The following is a 5,883-nucleotide window of genomic DNA, read 5'->3' on the forward strand; positions in this document are numbered from 1 at the left end:
CCCATGCAGCCCCACAGTCAGCATGCTGGAGCCAGGAACACTCCCCCTGTGCTGAGCTCCTGGGCAAACCCTGTAGGTCCCGTCCCCTGGCTGACCCCCTGCAGGTTCTGTCCCCACCTGCCATGAGTTGAGCACCTTTGGGCACAGCCCTTGTTTCTATGCCCTACAGACTGGGTAGAATCAGCTGCATGGGTTTCTAGCCTCCTAAGCCTCAGGCTCCCCTTTGTAAGATGGGGTCCTGATGGCTCCCATCTCTGGGAGCCGAAGTTAGGGAGGCCCCAGCAGCAGACTTGCTCCGGACAGGCCAGGCGGGTGGCTGTTGCTTAAAGCAGCCCAGGTCCTGCCCCCTTGAAGAAAGTGCGCATGTTCAAGGCCCAAGTTTTGGGGTTCTGCCGCCAGCCTTTGGCAGTGACCCTCCTCCAGCCTTGTCCCCTGTCCCTGTGGATACATGGTCTTCCTGGAGCTGTTCCTGCAGACAGTTGAGAACCACTTCATGGTGGGACACAGGGTCACCTACTACGTCTTCACCAATCGTTGGCTGCCGGGCCCCATGTGCCCCTCCGGGAAGGCTGGAGGGTGGTGGTCCTCAAGGTGGACGTGTCCATGCAGCACATGTGATGATCCGCCGCTTCTGCAAGCAGCTCTTCCTGTCATCGCACACTGAAATAAAGTTCTCAGACACCAATCTGAGCGACCATGCAGGGCTACCTCTGCAAGTAGAGCTGTAGCAGCTGGGTTCTGCACATAGATTTTATTTCATTTTTTATCAGAAAAGCAAGGGCAGATGCCTCAAAGCGTGGGAAAGGAGGACAAAGGGATGGCAAGTATCCTGAAGCTGTAAAGCAGGCCTGCACCCTCCCCTGCGCGCAGGCACGCAGGGAGGCAGTCAGGGGGTAAGGGAAGAGCAGAATGTTTGTGCTAGCAAATGCCAGGTGCAGGAAGGGGGGCCTGAGGGTTACATTCTTTCCTAGCTCCTAACATATGCCTTGCCCCTGGGGATCATGGGATCCTGCTCCTACCGGGCCATTGCATTCAATAGCCTGAGAACAGGAACCGTGTTGATGTTTCAGCTGCTTCCACAATCACTCCTTAGGGCTTACAATATATTTTCGAAGAATAACTCTGCACTTCCTCCATGAGATGGACTACCTGGTTTGCACGGAGGTGGACATGAAGTTCCGCGACCACGTGAGCATGGAGATCCTGTCCCCCATCCTCGGCACCCTGCACCCCGGTTTCTACCGGGCGGCCCTCAAGGACTTCAGCTACGAGCATTGGCCATAGTCCCAGGCGCATAACCCCAGGGACAAGGGTGACTTTTACTACATGGGGGCCTTTTCTGGGGGGTCGGTGGTAGAGGTTCACTGACTGACCTTGGCCTGTCACCAGGCGATGGGGGTCAACCTGGCCAATGGGATCGAGGCTGTGTGGTACAATGAGAGCCACCTGAACAGGTATCTGCTGGACCATAAGCCCATTAAGGTGCTGTCCCCAGAGGACCTGTGGGACCCACAGCTGCTGGGCTGCTGGAGGATCTGTGGGACCCTCAGCTGCTGGGCTGTCTCCAAGAGGACCTGTGGGACTCACAGCTGCTGGGCTGCCCCCCATCATGAAGAAGCTGAGATTCATGGCTGTGCCCAAGAATCACCAGGACATCAGCAGTGGTCATTACTTGAGGAGTTGTTTTGGTGCCCACCGGGTCTTTCACTTGAGTTAACAGATGAGCCCGAAGGAAGGACGTCATCAATTAGGAAGTATAGATGAAGGTCAGAGTGGAGGTGGGCAAAGGCCTCTTTCATTCAGAGAGCAGGGAAACTCTTGAGTTTCTTCTACACACCTTGCCCTGCTCATCACTTCCAGTTGCCTGGCCCTGAGTTCTGTCCTTTCAATGAATTGGTCATCTAATAAGTAACATGTTTCTCTGAGTTCCATGAGCCAGTGGAGCAGATTATTCGAACCTGAAGAGGAGGTTGTGGGGACCTCCAATCTGTAGCCCATAGCTGGGAAACACGGGTGACCTCTCTGCCCAGCCACTGGCTGATCACTAAGTTAACAGCACAGGGATTCAGTAGCCACACACAGCAAAGAATACAGACTTAACAAAGTTAGTTCAGAAAAGTCACTAAGCCAAAGTAGCAACTACAACAAGCAGCAATCATAAAGCCTGGCATGGGGAAGGTCTGATGTTCAGGATGCTTCTATTATAATATTCATAACCACACCCTGGACTTGTCACTGGGGCCAAGTCCCCTGGCTGGGGGTCAGGTAGCTCCTACATGTTCCACGTGCCTCTCCCTGGCTCCCCTAGCCATGCACAGTCCTGTGTTGCTTCCCAGCAGAAGTTGGTTTGAACCAAGGCCAGGAAGATGGGATGGGTTTTCCTGACACCACCACCCCCTCCCCCCCCCGACCCTGTGCTGCAAGAGAGGAAAGTTTTCTTCAATCCTCTTAAGGTCCCTGGCTGGGTCTGGAAATTGGCAAAAGAGATGAACAGGAGAAAAGCAGGCAAAGTGTATTGATTTTTTTGGTGGGAGCCTCACAAAAACACGGAGACCAGCAGAGGCGATTGGAGCAGACAGCTCTTCTACCTTTTAGACAAAAAAGCAATAAATGTGTGAAGAATTGACAGACACAGGGGTTTGGACTAGGGCTGGTAAATGGTAAAGAAGTAACTAGGAAGATAAGGGTTAGTTTAACCAGGTGTGTTCGTATAGCCTTTGTGGCCCTAAATTCCTTGACTCTGGTGATAAACATGTCTTCCCTGTGGTCTGGGAAGAGAAAGTTCCACATGGGAGTATTCTGACCTGCTTCAGGGAAGAAGGGCTGATGGCTGGGAATCAGAGGGCCCTTCTTGCTCTGCTCTATGCAAAAGTTCTTTTAGCTTCTATATTTAATTTGCCAAGGTGCCATATTTGGGGTAGTGTGTCCTGACCCTCACTGGCCTGATGCTGTACTCCATCTCCTCCTAGTATCCAGGATATTGAATGCACTGCTGTAGAGACCTCCCAGACCTGGGGCAGCCCCTGTCCAGGGAGGCACCTGCCTCAAGGGGAGGGTTGCCTACGACTTCCCACATGGGTGCCCTGTTGCTAAGTGTGGCCACCCCTCCTCAGGGAGATTGGGTGGGAGAGTGTAGATCTTACTTCAAGAAACTGACTTCATTTCCTGCAAGTGTCTACCCGGTAGTGGGATCATACAGGAGTTCTATTTTTAGTATTTTGGGGAAGCTCCAAACTTTTCCCAGCATGGCTGTGCCAACAAAAGTGAATTCCGGCTGATTTTTACCTATAACCAGAGATTTTTCAAGAACCTTTCCAGCAGAGAACATTTTTTCATGTGTCTGTTAGCCATTTGTATGTCTTCTTTGGAGAAGTTTCTGTTCATGTCTTCTGCCCATTTTTTGACTTGATTATTTGTTTTTTGGGTGTTGAGTTTGAGAAGTTCTTTATAGATCTTGGATACCAGCCCTTTATCTGTAGTGTCATTTGCAAATATCTTCTCCCATTCTGTGGGTTGCCTCTTTGTTTTGTTGGCTGTTTCCTTTGCTGTGCAAAAGCTTTTTATCTTGATGAAGTCCCAAAAGTTCATGTTTGGTTTTGTTTCACTAGCCTTTGGAGATGTATCTTGAAAGAAGTTGCTGTGGCCAATGCCAAAGAGGTTACTGCCTCTGTTCTCCTCTAGGATTTTGATGGATTCCTGTCTCACATTGAGGTCTTTCATCCACTTTGAGTTTATCTTTGTGAATGGTGTTAGAGAATGGTCGAGTTTCATTCTTCTGCATGTGGCTGTCCAATGTTCCCAGCACCATTTATTGAAGAGACTGTCTTTTTTCCATTGCATGTTTTTTCCTGCTCTGTCAAAGATTATTTGACCATAGAGTTGAGGGTCCCTATCTGGGTTCTCTATTCTGTTCCATTGGTCTATATGTCTGTTTTTGTGCCAGTACCATGCTGTCTTGGTGATCACTGCTTTGTAATATAGCTTGAAATCGGGCAACGTGATGCCCCCAGCTTTGTTTTTCTTTTTCAACATGTCCTTGGCGATTCGGGGTCTTTTCTGATTCCATACAAATTTTAGGATTGTTTGTTCCAGCACTTTGAAAAATGTCATTGGAATTTTGATCGGGATGGCAGTGAAGGTATAGATTGCTCTGGATAACATAGACATTTTAACAATGTTTATTCTTCCGATCCACGAGCATGGAATATTTTTCCATCTTTTTGTGTCTTCTTCAATTTCTTTCATGAGTGTTCTGTAGTTCCTAGAGTATAGATCCTTTATCTCTTTGGTTAGGTTTATTCCAAGGTATCTTATGGTTTTTGGTGCTATTGTAAATGGAATCGTTCCTCTAATTTCTCTTTCTACAGATGCGTTGTTAGTTCATCATCATTAGCCGTCAGGGAAATTCAAATCAAAACCACACTGAGATACCACCTTACGCCAGTTAGAATGGCAAAAATTGACAAGGCAAGGAACAACAAATGTTGGAGAGGTTGTGGAGAAAAGGTAACCCTCTTACACTGTTGGTGGGAATTCAAGATGGTACAGCCACTTTGGAAAACAGTGTGGAGGTGCCTCAGAAAATTAAAAATAGAGCTACCCTATGACCCGGCAATTGCATTACTGGGTATTTACCCCCAAAACAGATGTAGTGAAAAGAAGGACCAAATGCACCCCAATGTTCATAGCAGCAATGTCTGCAATAGCCAAACTGTGGAAAGAGCTGAGATGCCCTTCAACAAATGAATGGATAAAGATGTGGTCCATATATACAATGGGATATTACTCAGCCATCAGAAAGGATGAATATCCAACTTTTACATCAGCATGGATGGGACTGGAGGAGAGTATGCTAAGTGAAATAAGTCAAGCATTATGGTTCACTTATTTGTGGAACATAAGGAATAGCATGGAGGACATTAGGAGAAGGAAGGGAAAAACGAAGGGGGGAAGTCGGAGGGAGAGATGAACCATGAGAGACTGTGGACTCTGAGAAACAAACTGAGGGTTTTAGAGGGGAGGGGGGGTGGGGGGATGGGGTTAGCCCGGCGATGGGTATTAAGGAGGGCACGTACTGCATGGAGCACTGGGTGTTATATGAAAACAATGAATCGTGGTCTCTACATAAAAAACTAATGATGTATGGTGACTAACATAACATAAAAAAAAAAAAAAAAAAAAAAGAATATGAAAAAAAAAGAACCTCTCCAGCAGAGAATATGAGGAGAACATTTTCAAGACCTTAGACAGGCAGATTTCCCAGAATGCAAAGTATACTAACCATAGGAACAAACCAGTAACTTAGAAACTATGAAATGAAGAACTGGTTCTCGTTCTTCCATTTCTGGCTAGTGTGCTGGTCTGTGGCTCGATCCCACCTCAGGCAGCTGGAAGGTTGACCTCCCAGGTCAGCTGCCACTGAGAAGGCTACTGTTTCCAGAAATTTTTCGGGGTATGGCTGGGTTTCCCCACCTGTGCACTGATCAAGTGGGTGACCTCTGACAGTGGAGCCACGGGTCCTCCAGGCATGGTTCCCCCCCGCCCAGTCCCCCAGTAAAGCCATTCCACTGAGGGTTTAGGGGGACCAGAGCTGCCCCTAGGCAAAAATACCAGAGATTCTCACTGTCCCTACCTGGCCTTCAGATGCTCCTGGCTTCAGTTACTCCTATGCCTCTGGTGTCATCCTGGAACCCTGACCTGGCTGTTTTCAGACAGTTTGTCCAGTGGTACCCTCACTTTCTGGGAGGGGGATTTGCTGGAATCCACAGTGTGTCCTGCTGCCCCACTGGGATTGCTTTTTGAAGGCACATCATCTGGGCCACCTGAGGACCCAAGGCTGTGGGTCTGTGGCCTGGAGGGATTCTGAGCAGCGCTGGTGGGATG

At 48.7% G+C, this 5,883-nt stretch overlaps 1 pseudogene; it reads left to right on the forward strand.

Moving 5' to 3' along the window:
• Nucleotides 1–448: 448 nt before the first annotated feature.
• LOC116629650 lies at nt 449–1,717 on the forward strand (annotated as a pseudogene).
• Nucleotides 1,718–5,883: the final 4,166 nt, after the last annotated feature.

The sequence above is a fragment of the Phoca vitulina genome, unplaced genomic scaffold (genome assembly GCF_004348235.1).
Source record: "Phoca vitulina isolate PV1807 unplaced genomic scaffold, GSC_HSeal_1.0 scaffold1942, whole genome shotgun sequence".
NCBI classification, from domain to species: domain Eukaryota; kingdom Metazoa; phylum Chordata; class Mammalia; order Carnivora; family Phocidae; genus Phoca; species Phoca vitulina.